We start from the raw sequence: 17,394 nt of genomic DNA, 5'->3' as shown, positions 1-17,394 counted from the left end.
GCTCCAACAGCGGCCAGACACAAGCAGAAGCAGAAGCAGCAGAAGCAGCAGCAGCACCACCTTTTGTTTTTTGGCTGCAGCAGCAGCAAGGCCCACAGGGCTGGCTAGCTGGCTAGCCAGCAAGCAGGTAGCAATGAAAGTAGGAATCTTTCTTTTTAACCCTGTAAGGGGGTGGTGCACTGTACCCGAAGATACTGCCATATCGGGTCAATGCATAGGGCGACGGAAGCAAGCTTCGAAATCGGCCCCCGTTCTCAAAAATCCATTTAATATATGGTCCCCAGATAGGGGACGTATCAGATATTAAACTGATAAGAACAGATACTACACTTGATCTTAGCCAAAAGGCCGAGAAGCGATAACCGTGAAAGGGGCGGGCCCAACAAGGTGCCCTTCATGGGCACTATCACTGCTTGCTGTCAGGGAGGCTGCCAGACAATTTTCCATGCACACTCTGGGCTGGGGGGCAGTCAACCACCAGTACACACAGCAGAACCTAAACCCATACCATTATTGCTAAGCAGCAAGACAGGGGCCCATTGCACTCCCACGGGGCCTTTTTAAATGCAATCCATAACCCGGATTTGCCAGGAACCCTTCCTACTCCTCCTACTTGCATGTGACACTGGGCTTAGGATCTGCATAGGAAACACACACACAAGCACACACCTACCTTTGTTGCCTGCAGATGCCTCCTTGGCTGTCCCCAAACGGTATCAAACCAACACCCACGGGAAGCTGTAAGCATAGAGGACATGCCTGCACCCCATTGGACTTACCTGTGTGGGTTAAACCCGGGTTATTTGACAACCTATGGCGGTGATGGTTCTGCTCAGGCAGAGCAGTGCTGATGCTCCTCATAAAGCTGTCGCTGCTGTGAAGGTTCTAGGTGACATCACAAATCCCTATGGTTACATACACAACAAAGCTGGGTTGTTGTTGTTTACACTCTGCAAGGCCTGTGGAAGTGAGTGACATCATAGCACTGTAGTTCTGAGGGTTCTAGATGGATGCAACAATCTCCTGTTGCTTCTATGAAGGCCATAATAGACGACATCACCAAACAGCTCCATAGTCACATACACAGCAAAGGAGAGATGTTGTTTACACCTAGTGATGTCAGTGGTATTGAGTGACATCACAGCACAGTGCTAAGGCTCCTGGGCCTGGACACAGCAGCGGCTGCAATATCTCAACGGAGAATACATTTATATATATGTGTGTGTGTGCGCGTATATATATATATATATATATATATATATATATATATATATATATATATATATATATTTCTCCGCCGAAATCACTTTTAAACCCATTTCCACCTTTTTTTCCCTTCTCTTCCTCTTACTTTTTTTTCACGTTTTTTTACGTTTTTCTCCTTTTCGCCTCTTTTCTGGGCGTATTATTCTTCTTTTTCTTCTTTTTTTTCGTCTAATGCATACCCCATCAGTGCAGCAATGCTTATTCAATACCGCCAGCAGATGGAGACACTGGGGGATAATTTTCTAAGGATTTATACTGATTTTTCCTGTCTGAATTTGTCGCACAGAAAGTTGCAGGCCAAATATGTGTGACATTTCTGCGACTTTAGCTTCTAGAGCATTTTTACAACATTATACATAGGTGCTGAATACATAAAAAGCGACTGTTCAGCGACAGACAAGTCGCATCGGCTGAAAGTAGGCCAGAATGTCAGTCCATGTTGGAGCAGGTTTAGATACAGTCTAAAGTATAGATCTCAAAGTCTGTGCACAGAATTTAGCAAGGGCCTCGCACCTTCTGATGCATCAGGTAGGTGCACAATAGCATAGCCTAACCCTCTGTACTTTGGTCTATATTGATGCGGGACATAGACAGCCAGCTGATGACCAATCCATTAGTGCAATGGATGGCTGGAAGCATTTGTCTTTGCCTTTGCAATACCACAGAAGCAATGCATGGTCAATGTACAGCAATGACACACCTGTGTGAACAGCCAGGAGACCCCCCCCCCCCATGTTATGTTACATAGTTACATAGTTAGTACGGTCGAAAAAAGACATATGTCCATCAAGTTCAACCAGGGAATTAAGGGGTAGGGGTGTGGCGCGATATTGGGGAAGGGATGAGATTTTATATTTCTTCATAAGCATTAATCTTATTTTGTCAATTAGGAACATTCAGCACCCACCCGCTATCAAGGCAGCTGCCTATCATGTCATGCCCTACCTGCACAGGTGTGCTGGCTACTCAAATGATCCAATTAAGGAGGCCATTTAGTCAGCAGCAGCAGAAGTCCTGTGCCTGGACGCTCCAACAGCGGCCAGACACAAGCAGCAGCAGAAGCAGCAGCAGCACCACCACCTTTTGTTTTTTGGCTGCAGCAGCAGCAAGGCCCACAGGGCTGGCTAGCTGGCTAGCCAGCAAGCAGGTAGCAATGAAAGTAGGAATCTTTCTTTTTAACCCTGTAAGGGGGTGGTGCACTGTACCCGAAGATACTGCCATATCGGGTCAATGCATAGGGCGACGGAAGCAAGCTTCGAAATCGGCCCCCGTTCTCAAAAATCCATTTAATATATGGTCCCCAGATAGGGGACGTATCAGATATTAAACTGATAAGAACAGATTTTTTTTTTTTTTTTTTTATCTAAAGCCGAGGAACGTGCTTTCGATTCACCCAAAGTGCAAGAAAAAGTGCAAACGTGTTACACTAAAAAAAACGTGCACAAAGGATGCGGTCTATCGCAAGCCCTTCTCCGATAGGAGAGAGGCCCCCCAACAAACCTTACCCTTCGCCTCCGGACCAAAAGGTACCTGCGAGGTTCCAGGTTCGATGTCCCTTTTCGCCGAAGCTACTAGGGGACCACAAATGCTCCCGGCATCCCCCTTGGCGTTAGCCAAGGTATCTGCCCGCAGAGCCGATTACGGTAGGTACCCTGCCAAAGCAGGAGTACCCGGGGTGTTTGCAGGGAGGTGCGGAACCTAATGGCCACACACACCTCCCCTAGACCGCCAGGAGGGACACCCAGAAGGGCTACCGCATCCTGACAAATCCTGTGAACACACAACACGCAAAAAGTGACACAGTGAGACAAAAAATAAATAAATAAGTGAATGTGTGCAGATATACTGCCCGGACATCCGGCCGGATCTATAAAAATTTCTCTGATCCTAGCCAGAAGGCCGGGAATCAAGAGGTGAGTGCCACAAGGTGAAGAGATTATGGTGCCCGTGCTTCAACTCAGTGAGTCTATTCTCCCAGTGAGTTTCGGCACCTCGGGGTCACCACTCCCCGAGGCACAAAAGTACCTCGGCTCTAGACCCTCTCAGCCTCATGGCGAGACCCGAAGGGAACAGGTCACATCGGGGCAGCCGTCGAGCTGATTCCTCAGAACCAGCCCCGGAAAGCCCTGGTACACCTGCATCCTCCATGCAGCACCCATCCCCACCAGCATGAAAACTGATAAGAACAGATACTACACTTGATCTTAGCCAAAAGGCCGAGAAGCGATAACCGTGAAAGGGGCGGGCCCAACAAGGTGCCCTTCATGGGCACTATCACTGCTTGCTGTCAGGGAGGCTGCCAGACAATTTTCCATGCACACTCTGGGCTGGGGGGCAGTCAACCACCAGTACACACAGCAGAACCTAAACCCATACCATTATTGCTAAGCAGCAAGACAGGGGCCCATTGCACTCCCACGGGGCCTTTTTAAATGCAATCCATAACCCGGATTTGCCAGGAACCCTTCTTACTCCTCCTACTTGCATGTGACACTGGGCTTAGGATCTGCATAGGAAACACACACACAAGCACACACCTACCTTTGTTGCCTGCAGATGCCTTCTTGGCTGTCCCCAAACGGTATCAAACCAACACCCACGGGAAGCTGTAAGCATAGAGGACATGCCTGCACCCCATTGGACTTACCTGTGTGGGTTAAACCCGGGTTATTTGACAACCTATGGCGGTGATGGTTCTGCTCAGGCAGAGCAGTGCTGATGCTCCTCATAAAGCTGTCGCTGCTGTGAAGGTTCTAGGTGACATCACAAATCCCTATGGTTACATACACAACAAAGCTGGGTTGTTGTTGTTTACACTCTGCAAGGCCTGTGGAAGTGAGTGACATCATAGCACTGTAGTTCTGAGGGTTCTAGATGGATGCAACAATCTCCTGTTGCTTCTATGAAGGCCATAATAGACGACATCACCAAACAGCTCCATAGTCACATACACAGCAAAGGAGAGATGTTGTTTACACCTAGTGATGTCAGTGGTATTGAGTGACATCACAGCACAGTGCTAAGGCTCCTGGGCCTGGACACAGCAGCGGCTGCAATATCTCAACGGAGAATACGTTTATATATATGTGTGTGTGTGCGCGTATATATATATATATATATATATATATATATATATATATTTCTCCGCCGAAATCACTTTTAAACCCATTTCCACCTTTTTTTCCCTTCTCTTCCTCTTACTTTTTTTTCACGTTTTTTTACGTTTTTCTCCTTTTCGCCTCTTTTCTGGGCGTATTATTCTTCTTTTTCTTCTTTTTTTTCGTCTAATGCATACCCCATCAGTGCAGCAATGCTTATTCAATACCGCCAGCAGATGGAGACACTGGGGGATAATTTTCTAAGGATTTATACTGATTTTTCCTGTCTGAATTTGTCGCACAGAAAGTTGCAGGCCAAATATGTGTGACATTTCTGCGACTTTAGCTTCTAGAGCATTTTTACAACATTATACATAGGTGCTGAATACATAAAAAGCGACTGTTCAGCGACAGACAAGTCGCATCGGCTGAAAGTAGGCCAGAATGTCAGTCCATGTTGGAGCAGGTTTAGATACAGTCTAAAGTATAGATCTCAAAGTCTGTGCACAGAATTTAGCAAGGGCCTCGCACCTTCTGATGCATCAGGTAGGTGCACAATAGCATAGCCTAACCCTCTGTACTTTGGTCTATATTGATGCGGGACATAGACAGCCAGCTGATGACCAATCCATTAGTGCAATGGATGGCTGGAAGCATTTGTCTTTGCCTTTGCAATACCACAGAAGCAATGCATGGTCAATGTACAGCAATGACACACCTGTGTGAACAGCCAGGAGACCCCCCCCCCCCCCCATGTTATGTTACATAGTTACATAGTTAGTACGGTCGAAAAAAGACATATGTCCATCAAGTTCAACCAGGGAATTAAGGGGTAGGGGTGTGGCGCGATATTGGGGAAGGGATGAGATTTTATATTTCTTCATAAGCATTAATCTTATTTTGTCAATTAGGAACATTCAGCACCCACCCGCTATCAAGGCAGCTGCCTATCATGTCATGCCCTACCTGCACAGGTGTGCTGGCTACTCAAATGATCCAATTAAGGAGGCCATTTAGTCAGCAGCAGCAGAAGTCCTGTGCCTGGACGCTCCAACAGCGGCCAGACACAAGCAGAAGCAGAAGCAGCAGAAGCAGCAGCAGCACCACCTTTTGTTTTTTGGCTGCAGCAGCAGCAAGGCCCACAGGGCTGGCTAGCTGGCTAGCCAGCAAGCAGGTAGCAATGAAAGTAGGAATCTTTCTTTTTAACCCTGTAAGGGGGTGGTGCACTGTACCCGAAGATACTGCCATATCGGGTCAATGCATAGGGCGACGGAAGCAAGCTTCGAAATCGGCCCCCGTTCTCAAAAATCCATTTAATATATGGTCCCCAGATAGGGGACGTATCAGATATTAAATTGATAAGAACAGATACTACACTTGATCTTAGCCAAAAGGCCGAGAAGCGATAACCGTGAAAGGGGCGGGCCCAACAAGGTGCCCTTCATGGGCACTATCACTGCTTGCTGTCAGGGAGGCTGCCAGACAATTTTCCATGCACACTCTGGGCTGGGGGGCAGTCAACCACCAGTACACACAGCAGAACCTAAACCCATACCATTATTGCTAAGCAGCAAGACAGGGGCCCATTGCACTCCCACGGGGCCTTTTTAAATGCAATCCATAACCCGGATTTGCCAGGAACCCTTCTTACTCCTCCTACTTGCATGTGACACTGGGCTTAGGATCTGCATAGGAAACACACACACAAGCACACACCTACCTTTGTTGCCTGCAGATGCCTCCTTGGCTGTCCCCAAACGGTATCAAACCAACACCCACGGGAAGCTGTAAGCATAGAGGACATGCCTGCACCCCATTGGACTTACCTGTGTGGGTTAAACCCGGGTTATTTGACAACCTATGGCGGTGATGGTTCTGCTCAGGCAGAGCAGTGCTGATGCTCCTCATAAAGCTGTCGCTGCTGTGAAGGTTCTAGGTGACATCACAAATCCCTATGGTTACATACACAACAAAGCTGGGTTGTTGTTGTTTACACTCTGCAAGGCCTGTGGAAGTGAGTGACATCATAGCACTGTAGTTCTGAGGGTTCTAGATGGATGCAACAATCTCCTGTTGCTTCTATGAAGGCCATAATAGACGACATCACCAAACAGCTCCATAGTCACATACACAGCAAAGGAGAGATGTTGTTTACACCTAGTGATGTCAGTGGTATTGAGTGACATCACAGCACAGTGCTAAGGCTCCTGGGCCTGGACACAGCAGCGGCTGCAATATCTCAACGGAGAATACGTTTATATATATGTGTGTGTGTGCGCGTATATATATATATATATATATATATATATATATATTTCTCCGCCGAAATCACTTTTAAACCCATTTCCACCTTTTTTTCCCTTCTCTTCCTCTTACTTTTTTTTCACGTTTTTTTACGTTTTTCTCCTTTTCGCCTCTTTTCTGGGCGTATTATTCTTCTTTTTCTTCTTTTTTTTCATCTAATGCATACCCCATCAGTGCAGCAATGCTTATTCAATACCGCCAGCAGATGGAGACACTGGGGGATAATTTTCTAAGGATTTATACTGATTTTTCCTGTCTGAATTTGTCGCACAGAAAGTTGCAGGCCAAATATGTGTGACATTTCTGCGACTTTAGCTTCTAGAGCATTTTTACAACATTATACATAGGTGCTGAATACATAAAAAGCGACTGTTCAGCGACAGACAAGTCGCATCGGCTGAAAGTAGGCCAGAATGTCAGTCCATGTTGGAGCAGGTTTAGATACAGTCTAAAGTATAGATCTCAAAGTCTGTGCACAGAATTTAGCAAGGGCCTCGCACCTTCTGATGCATCAGGTAGGTGCACAATAGCATAGCCTAACCCTCTGTACTTTGGTCTATATTGATGCGGGACATAGACAGCCAGCTGATGACCAATCCATTAGTGCAATGGATGGCTGGAAGCATTTGTCTTTGCCTTTGCAATACCACAGAAGCAATGCATGGTCAATGTACAGCAATGACACACCTGTGTGAACAGCCAGGAGACCCCCCCCCCCCCCCCATGTTATGTTACATAGTTACATAGTTAGTACGGTCGAAAAAAGACATATGTCCATCAAGTTCAACCAGGGAATTAAGGGGTAGGGGTGTGGCGCGATATTGGGGAAGGGATGAGATTTTATATTTCTTCATAAGCATTAATCTTATTTTGTCAATTAGGAACATTCAGCACCCACCCGCTATCAAGGCAGCTGCCTATCATGTCATGCCCTACCTGCACAGGTGTGCTGGCTACTCAAATGATCCAATTAAGGAGGCCATTTAGTCAGCAGCAGCAGAAGTCCTGTGCCTGGACGCTCCAACAGCGGCCAGACACAAGCAGAAGCAGCAGAAGCAGCAGCAGCACCACCTTTTGTTTTTTGGCTGCAGCAGCAGCAAGGCCCACAGGGCTGGCTAGCTGGCTAGCCAGCAAGCAGGTAGCAATGAAAGTAGGAATCTTTCTTTTTAACCCTGTAAGGGGGTGGTGCACTGTACCCGAAGATACTGCCATATCGGGTCAATGCATAGGGCGACGGAAGCAAGCTTCGAAATCGGCCCCCGTTCTCAAAAATCCATTTAATATATGGTCCCCAGATAGGGGACGTATCAGATATTAAACTGATAAGAACAGATACTACACTTGATCTTAGCCAAAAGGCCGAGAAGCGATAACCGTGAAAGGGGCGGGCCCAACAAGGTGCCCTTCATGGGCACTATCACTGCTTGCTGTCAGGGAGGCTGCCAGACAATTTTCCATGCACACTCTGGGCTGGGGGGCAGTCAACCACCAGTACACACAGCAGAACCTAAACCCATACCATTATTGCTAAGCAGCAAGACAGGGGCCCATTGCACTCCCACGGGGCCTTTTTTTTTTTTTTTAAACTTTATTTATAAATTTTCATATAACAAGAACAACAGTAAGGTCCTCAATATATAATGTATAAAACAAGGAATGAGAGACCACCAATACAATCATAATCATAATACACATATCATAATACACATATCAGAGTGAGATACATCGTGCATATACGATTAGCTAATCTACGACCCTAATTGAGGTCGAACAACTGTCCGTCCACTGGGACAGAGTAGCTATACGGCTATTAGAAGCCCCACACCTCTTCGCTATCAATTCCTCCAACACGAGGTTACTATGCACCTCCGCCAGAATGGCAGGAAGACCCGGCACCTCAGTCGACTTCCACCTCCGAGCAATGTGAGCCCTCACAACTATCAGAATATGATATAAAATGGTCATATAATGCGGGGGAACTTGTTCTAGGGACAGGAATAGTAGTGCACTCTCTGGGCCCCATGAGAAGGGGCAGTCCACTAGGTTGTCCAATAACTTCTTAATTTCGGTCCAAAGAGGTGCAATTAACGGGCAAGTCCACCACACGTGTAGCAAGGTACCACTTTCCCGGTTACATCTCCAACACACTGGGGAGGTGGTAGGGTATATTTTAGCCAGACGAACCGGCGTGTAGTACCATCGGTATAGGAGCTTCCTAGAAGCTTCGAAATGATTAACACATTTAGAATATTTTTTGTGCATGTCAAAGACACAGCTCCACTGCTCAGCCGTGAATCTGCGCGCCAGGTCCTCCTCCCATCTGGACTTAAACGTACTGTCCATTTCCCCCTCCTCCTCAGTCAAAGCTACATAAGCAAGGGAGATACCCCTAGTAAAGGAGTCCCTGCACAGGAAATGATGTTCATACGCAGTGCGAGGCCGAGAGCTATCCCAAGGGAGAGACCTCAAAAAATGTCTAAGCCTCAAATATTTGTAAAAGTCTTTCTGTGATATAGAGAACATGCGTACAATATCAGTGAAAGGCATCAACCCATTAGCATCGCTAATCAATGCCACAGTGAGGATGCCCGCATCTATCCAGGGCTTAAAATCTATATCTAGAATATAGTCTCCTATAGCAGCTAAAGGGATATCCTTCACTCTAGGTGGACAAAGACTTTTAATTCGCGCCACCTTACTCCACAACCTGATAGCAGCCGCAATAGTAGAGAAAGGAGAAGAGGGAGCAAAGGTAGGGTTAAAGCGCAATGCCCAGAGAAAGTTATTAAAATTAGAAACATTGAGGACAGCAGCTTCAATATCTACCCACAGGGGGGGAGCGTCCTGCCACCACCATTTTTTAAGCTGATCGAGTAGAACAGCGTGATAGTACATTTTAAGGTTCGGCACCCCCATACCCCCCTCATGCACAGGGCGATACAATATATTCGCACCAACCCTAGGATGCTTACCATCCCAAATAAATCGTAAGAGCATTCTCTGTAGTTGTGAGAGGAAGGAGGCGGGCACTATCATCGGCAGGCATCTAAAAAAATATAAAATTTTAGGGAGCAGCATCATCTTAGCAGTGGCAACACGTCCCGCCCATGAGACAGGAAGCCTGGAGAAGTGATCAATTTCTTTGGTAAGCAGGGACCGCATAACAGCAAAATTAGAAGCAATTGTCTTATCAGGCAACGCAGTAAGGACTATGCCTAGGTAAGGAATCTGGTCAGTGACCCATTGAAAGGGATATTTAGCTTGTAGTACTCGCTGTTGCTCAGTGGGTATCTGCAATGGTAAGATACACGACTTTGTGGGGTTAATCTTATAAAAGCTAACTCGACTAAAGGCATCAATAATGTCCATAACTGGGCCTAAAGAACTCAGGGGGTTGGAGAGACTAATGATAACATCGTCGGCAAACAAGCCAATCCTGTGGTCTACTTTACCTATTTGAATGCCCGCAATGTCTGGGGAGTCCCTGATGGATTGAGCAAGCGGCTCCATAACTAAGGTAAATATAAGGGGGGACAGTGGGCACCCCTGTCTAGTCCCATTGCTAAGTGAGAAACTATTAGAAAGGGTACCCATCGTGTAAATTCTAGCAGATGGGAGCGTATATAGTGCCATAATGGCGGATTCCAAAGAGTGGGGAAAACCAAACTTACGCAGCACACTTCGCAAATATCCCCAGTGCACTCGATCAAACGCCTTCTCCGCATCAAGGGATAGCAAGAGAGAAGGCGTCCGATCGGAATGCGCTTTTGTGATGATGTCGAGAAAGCGTCTCGTACCATCCACCGTTTGACGACCCTTGACGAAGCCAACCTGGTCCCTGTGAATTAGGTCCGGCAAAACCCTATTCAACCTGGCAGCAAGAGCCAGGGCATACAATTTAATATCACTATTTAGGAGAGAGATTGGTCTGTAATTTAGGGTAGAGTCCAGTGGCTTACCAGGTTTAGGTATGGTAATGACCAGAGCATCCAACATCTCCTTAGGGGGCACACCGTTCTCCTTAATACGGTTAAAGGCTCTGGTCAAAAAGGGAGCTACGGAAGGGCCAAATTGCTTATAAAATTCATTTGTAATACCATCAGGGCCAGGTGACTTCGAGGGCTTGAGGGAACGCACACATTCAAGAATTTCTTCTGTGGAGAAGGGAGAGCAAAGATCAGATGCTTGGTCCGCGGACAGAGAGGGGAGGGACATAGAGGACAGAAAAGAAGAGATAACTGCTTCATCAGGCTGTGGAGTAGCAATGTCATGTTGAAGATTGTACAATTTACTATAAAAATCTGCAAAACAATTGGCTATACTTTGAGGGTCAGTAACTATAGAACCATCAGATTTAGTAAGGAAGGGGATTCTCTCCTTATCCTGACGTTTTTTAAGTTGTTTAGCCAGTATAGAGCCAGATCTATTACCCTGCCAATACCATGTCATTTTGAGCCTTCTCAGTGCCATCTCATAGCTGTGTAAAGAGAGGGAGTGTAGGGTAGCACTAACCTGAGAAATTTCTCCTATTAGTGATGGAGAGCACGAGGTCTTATTGCGCCTATGTAATTCCGCAAGGCGCTGTTGGAGTTCTAGAGTTTTGGTCTGGCGGAGCTTCCTGTCATAGGCTGTTTGACTAATAAAGTGACCCCTAATTGTAGCCTTAAACGCACACCAAAGCATGGGGTCTGTGACATCACCAGTATCATTAATGCGGAAGTAGGCATCAACCGCCAACTTGGTCGCTTCAGAGTATTCAGGATTATGGAGTATTAGTGGGTTAAGTCTCCAAATATAGGTCGGGCGGGTGCTATGCGATTCTTTAATGGTTACGCTTATGGGGGAATGGTCCGACCATTCTATGGGCATAATTCGGGCCTCTGAAACCAATGATAGGAGAGAGTGGGAGGTAAGGGCGTAATCTATTCTGGTGTATATCTTATGCACATGAGAAAAGAAGGTGAAGTCCCTTTCCGTGGGGTGGGATATACGCCAAACATCATATAGGTCATTTTGGGACACACTAGTGAAGAAACCTGTGGGTTCTTTTTTCAAACTGGGCGAAGTAGAATCTACACTAGGCCACATGGTCATATTAAAATCTCCTAGCAGTAGGCAGTGTCCCTTTCTCAAGGACTCCAATTTACGCAAGAATGCCCTGAGGAAGGTACACTGTTTCGCATTAGGCGCATATAAGGAGCCTAAGGTATATTGAACATTGTTTAGTAAGCACACAATAATTATAAAACGACCTCTATCATCTATCACAGAGTGCTGGACAGTAACCGTCAGGGTGTTCTTAAATGCAATCGCCACTCCTCCTTTTTTGTGAACAGCATGCGCTTGATAGATATGTGGATATCTCTTATTTTGGAGTCTATGGGCATCTAGGGCTAATAAATGGGATTCTTGTATACAGAGGACATCGGCCGCTAGGCGTCTAGCCTCCTTCCACACCAGAGACCTTTTATACGGTGAGTTAAGACCCCGCACATTCATAGACACAACCTTAATAACCATAGTTAAAGTATACATCAACGCAAAGCAGAACCATTAGCACAGTAAACTGAAAAGGAGCAGGTACTCCCATCGAAGAGGATACATCTACACTTAGCAGCTCGCAAGAGGAGCCTCTCATATCCATTATCAGAGAAAGTGAGTGATGGAGGACCAACGGGACAGAAAACAAGTAAACAGAACGAACAACAAAGAACAAATAAATTGAGCAAGCAGTAGTAAAGACCATGTGGTAGGTCTTAATGGGGGTAGGTAAGTACATTCGACTGCAGTTAGGCCGAATGTTTAAACATTCAGGAAAAGTATCCAGAGCACTAAGAGGATAAGTAACCCAAAAGATGGGGAAGGATACCCCAGTCGCAAGCCAGTGAGACAAGTCGGACAGGCCTGTCTAAAGGCAGAGGAACAGTTCATGTCTTGATTTTTTTCTTGCAGTGGGAGACAACCTTCCATTCCTCAGCTATCTTTGCAGCATGTGGTATGTCCAGGGACCTCTGAGCAGTCAGATCAACAGGCAAGTTCCATTCCGCACACAGTTGCAAAAGGGTCTCCGGGGAAGAGACCACATGTTTGGACCCCTTATTGGTGATAATCAATTTCACAGGGAATCCCCATTTATAAGGGATCCCTTTTTCTCTGAGAGCTTTAGTCCCTGTACTGAACTCACGTCTCCTGGCTAGAGTGGCAGCAGAGAGATCCGTGAAAAGTTGGAGTCCCGAATACCCATCTGGTAGGGAGGGTGAGGAGCGCGCCACCAACATCAATTGCTCCTTAATATGGTAAAAGTGAAGGCGCAGAATCACATCCCTTGGTGTAGCAGCAGGTAGGGTTTTGGGCTTAGGGAGCCTGTGGACTCTGTCCATTAGCAGATCTAGGGTGGAAGCCTGAGGCAGCAACAATGCAAAATAATCCGTTAGGAAGGTGTTGAGGTCCTCCGTTTTCACAGACTCCGGCACCCCTCTCACCCTTAAATTGTTTCGGCGAGACCTGTCCTCCATATCAGCTATCTTAAGTTGAAGAGCGGCAACCTCATCCTCCAGGCCATTAGCTAAGTCCACTACTTCATTATGAGAAGAGGTGAGTTCCGCCATCTTGTTCTCAATGTGCGATGTGCGGTGTCCAAGAGAGGAGATCTCATGCTGTATATTGGACACGGCTGCCTTAATGTCTCCCTGAATGGAGGTATGTAACTCAGCGAGAAGCCCCCTCATAATAGGTTCAGTTAGGGGCGCCGACGGAGAGCTCCCATCAGGGCCTCCTGGGCCTCTAGTATGCAGGGTCCCCGCTCCCAGTGGCTTGGAGGAGATCGGGGAAAACGGTACCTGCGGGTCCTGCTGCACCGAAGGCGACCAGCCTGTCAGGAGAATCGGAGGAGTTGAAGGAGAAGCCTCCAGGGCGCAGCCCGTCTGAGAGGATGAAGACGCTGGTGAGGCACTTCCAGTAGCCGGAGACGCTGACCCGCACTGAGCCGCGCCATCTTGTGAGGCCTCTGCAGCAGGAAAGAACGCCGTGAGCTTCAGTGGGCTCTTTTTCCCTCGCCTCCGGGTCATCATCAGGTGCCCCGATAGTTCAGGTACCGGTGGGCACAATTGCCGTAGCGATATGCTCAGGATCAATGCTGTGTAGCCGCTATTAGGCCTGGGCTGCAGCGGAGCACAAGGTTTATGCGACCGCCGCCATGCACTGCAGGACACGCCCCCCAGAAGGGCATTCTACGTATCAGATATTAAACTGATAAGAACAGATACTACACTTGATCTTAGCCAAAAGGCCGAGAAGCGATAACCATGAAAGGGGCGGGCCCAACAAGGTGCCCTTCATGGGCACTATCACTGCTTGCTGTCAGGGAGGCTGCCAGACAATTTTCCATGCACACTCTGGGCTGGGGGGCAGTCAACCACCAGTACACACAGCAGAACCTAAACCCATACCATTATTGCTAAGCAGCAAGACAGGGGCCCATTGCACTCCCACGGGGCCTTTTTAAATGCAATCCATAACCCGGATTTGCCAGGAACCCTTCTTACTCCTCCTACTTGCATGTGACACTGGGCTTAGGATCTGCATAGGAAACACACACACAAGCACACACCTACCTTTGTTGCCTGCAGATGCCTCCTTGGCTGTCCCCAAACGGTATCAAACCAACACCCACGGGAAGCTGTAAGCATAGAGGACATGCCTGCACCCCATTGGACTTACCTGTGTGGGTTAAACCCGGGTTATTTGACAACCTATGGCGGTGATGGTTCTGCTCAGGCAGAGCAGTGCTGATGCTCCTCATAAAGCTGTCGCTGCTGTGAAGGTTCTAGGTGACATCACAAATCCCTATGGTTACATACACAACAAAGCTGGGTTGTTGTTGTTTACACTCTGCAAGGCCTGTGGAAGTGAGTGACATCATAGCACTGTAGTTCTGAGGGTTCTAGATGGATGCAACAATCTCCTGTTGCTTCTATGAAGGCCATAATAGACGACATCACCAAACAGCTCCATAGTCACATACACAGCAAAGGAGAGATGTTGTTTACACCTAGTGATGTCAGTGGTATTGAGTGACATCACAGCACAGTGCTAAGGCTCCTGGGCCTGGACACAGCAGCGGCTGCAATATCTCAACGGAGAATACGTTTATATATATGTGTGTGTGTGCGCGTATATATATATATATATATATATATATATATATATATATTTCTCCGCCGAAATCACTTTTAAACCCATTTCCACCTTTTTTTCCCTTCTCTTCCTCTTACTTTTTTTTCACGTTTTTTTACGTTTTTCTCCTTTTCGCCTCTTTTCTGGGCGTATTATTCTTCTTTTTCTTCTTTTTTTTCGTCTAATGCATACCCCATCAGTGCAGCAATGCTTATTCAATACCGCCAGCAGATGGAGACACTGGGGGATAATTTTCTAAGGATTTATACTGATTTTTCCTGTCTGAATTTGTCGCACAGAAAGTTGCAGGCCAAATATGTGTGACATTTCTGCGACTTTAGCTTCTAGAGCATTTTTACAACATTATACATAGGTGCTGAATACATAAAAAGCGACTGTTCAGCGACAGACAAGTCGCATCGGCTGAAAGTAGGCCAGAATGTCAGTCCATGTTGGAGCAGGTTTAGATACAGTCTAAAGTATAGATCTCAAAGTCTGTGCACAGAATTTAGCAAGGGCCTCGCACCTTCTGATGCATCAGGTAGGTGCACAATAGCATAGCCTAACCCTCTGTACTTTGGTCTATATTGATGCGGGACATAGACAGCCAGCTGATGACCAATCCATTAGTGCAATGGATGGCTGGAAGCATTTGTCTTTGCCTTTGCAATACCACAGAAGCAATGCATGGTCAATGTACAGCAATGACACACCTGTGTGAACAGCCAGGAGACCCCCCCCCCCCCCCATGTTATGTTACATAGTTACATAGTTAGTACGGTCGAAAAAAGACATATGTCCATCAAGTTCAACCAGGGAATTAAGGGGTAGGGGTGTGGCGCGATATTGGGGAAGGGATGAGATTTTATATTTCTTCATAAGCATTAATCTTATTTTGTCAATTAGGAACATTCAGCACCCACCCGCTATCAAGGCAGCTGCCTATCATGTCATGCCCTACCTGCACAGGTGTGCTGGCTACTCAAATGATCCAATTAAGGAGGCCATTTAGTCAGCAGCAGCAGAAGTCCTGTGCCTGGACGCTCCAACAGCGGCCAGACACAAGCAGAAGCAGAAGCAGCAGAAGCAGCAGCAGCACCACCTTTTGTTTTTTGGCTGCAGCAGCAGCAAGGCCCACAGGGCTGGCTAGCTGGCTAGCCAGCAAGCAGGTAGCAATGAAAGTAGGAATCTTTCTTTTTAACCCTGTAAGGGGGTGGTGCACTGTACCCGAAGATACTGCCATATCGGGTCAATGCATAGGGCGACGGAAGCAAGCTTCGAAATCGGCCCCCGTTCTCAAAAATCCATTTAATATATGGTCCCCAGATAGGGGACGTATCAGATATTAAATTGATAAGAACAGATACTACACTTGATCTTAGCCAAAAGGCCGAGAAGCGATAACCGTGAAAGGGGCGGGCCCAACAAGGTGCCCTTCATGGGCACTATCACTGCTTGCTGTCAGGGAGGCTGCCAGACAATTTTCCATGCACACTCTGGGCTGGGGGGCAGTCAACCACCAGTACACACAGCAGAACCTAAACCCATACCATTATTGCTAAGCAGCAAGACAGGGGCCCATTGCACTCCCACGGGGCCTTTTTAAATGCAATCCATAACCCGGATTTGCCAGGAACCCTTCTTACTCCTCCTACTTGCATGTGACACTGGGCTTAGGATCTGCATAGGAAACACACACACAAGCACACACCTACCTTTGTTGCCTGCAGATGCCTCCTTGGCTGTCCCCAAACGGTATCAAACCAACACCCACGGGAAGCTGTAAGCATAGAGGACATGCCTGCACCCCATTGGACTTACCTGTGTGGGTTAAACCCGGGTTATTTGACAACCTATGGCGGTGATGGTTCTGCTCAGGCAGAGCAGTGCTGATGCTCCTCATAAAGCTGTCGCTGCTGTGAAGGTTCTAGGTGACATCACAAATCCCTATGGTTACATACACAACAAAGCTGGGTTGTTGTTGTTTACACTCTGCAAGGCCTGTGGAAGTGAGTGACATCATAGCACTGTAGTTCTGAGGGTTCTAGATGGATGCAACAATCTCCTGTTGCTTCTATGAAGGCCATAATAGACGACATCACCAAACAGCTCCATAGTCACATACACAGCAAAGGAGAGATGTTGTTTACACCTAGTGATGTCAGTGGTATTGAGTGACATCACAGCACAGTGCTAAGGCTCCTGGGCCTGGACACAGCAGCGGCTGCAATATCTCAACGGAGAATACGTTTATATATATGTGTGTGTGTGCGCGTATATATATATATATATATATATAATATATATATATATATATTTCTCCGCCGAAATCACTTTTAAACCCATTTCCACCTTTTTTTCCCTTCTCTTCCTCTTACTTTTTTTTCACGTTTTTTTACGTTTTTCTCCTTTTCGCCTCTTTTCTGGGCGTATTATTCTTCTTTTTCTTCTTTTTTTTCGTCTAATGCATACCCCATCAGTGCAGCAATGCTTATTCAATACCGCCAGCAGATGGAGACACTGGGGGATAATTTTCTAAGGATTTATACTG

At 46.8% G+C, this 17,394-nt stretch overlaps 5 non-coding genes and 2 pseudogenes across 5 annotated transcripts; all 7 read right to left on the bottom strand.

The window, feature by feature from the left end:
- Positions 1-169: 169 nt before the first annotated feature.
- On the bottom strand, positions 170-360 carry LOC130323788 (U2 spliceosomal RNA). Its single transcript, XR_008868987.1, has one exon. It is a non-coding gene; the product is annotated as a U2 spliceosomal RNA (small nuclear RNA).
- A 2,095-nt stretch (positions 361-2,455) lies between these two features.
- Positions 2,456-2,640, bottom strand: LOC130323784 (U2 spliceosomal RNA). The gene has a single exon (XR_008868986.1). It is a non-coding gene; the product is annotated as a U2 spliceosomal RNA (small nuclear RNA).
- A 694-nt stretch (positions 2,641-3,334) lies between these two features.
- LOC130323786 (U2 spliceosomal RNA) lies at positions 3,335-3,494 on the bottom strand (annotated as a pseudogene).
- Positions 3,495-5,580: 2,086 nt separating this feature from the next.
- Positions 5,581-5,771, bottom strand: LOC130323782 (U2 spliceosomal RNA). Its single transcript, XR_008868985.1, has one exon. It is a non-coding gene; the product is annotated as a U2 spliceosomal RNA (small nuclear RNA).
- A 2,077-nt stretch (positions 5,772-7,848) lies between these two features.
- On the bottom strand, positions 7,849-8,039 carry LOC130323777 (U2 spliceosomal RNA). The gene has a single exon (XR_008868980.1). It is a non-coding gene; the product is annotated as a U2 spliceosomal RNA (small nuclear RNA).
- A 5,803-nt stretch (positions 8,040-13,842) lies between these two features.
- Positions 13,843-13,968, bottom strand: LOC130323785 (U2 spliceosomal RNA; annotated as a pseudogene).
- A 2,086-nt stretch (positions 13,969-16,054) lies between these two features.
- On the bottom strand, positions 16,055-16,245 carry LOC130323781 (U2 spliceosomal RNA). The gene has a single exon (XR_008868984.1). It is a non-coding gene; the product is annotated as a U2 spliceosomal RNA (small nuclear RNA).
- Positions 16,246-17,394: the final 1,149 nt, after the last annotated feature.

The sequence above is a fragment of the Hyla sarda genome, unplaced genomic scaffold (assembly GCF_029499605.1).
Source record: "Hyla sarda isolate aHylSar1 unplaced genomic scaffold, aHylSar1.hap1 scaffold_2543, whole genome shotgun sequence".
Classification (NCBI taxonomy): Eukaryota; Metazoa; Chordata; class Amphibia; order Anura; family Hylidae; genus Hyla; species Hyla sarda.
Note: the sequence above shows the minus strand (reverse complement) of the source record. Positions and strands in the feature narration are given on the sequence as shown.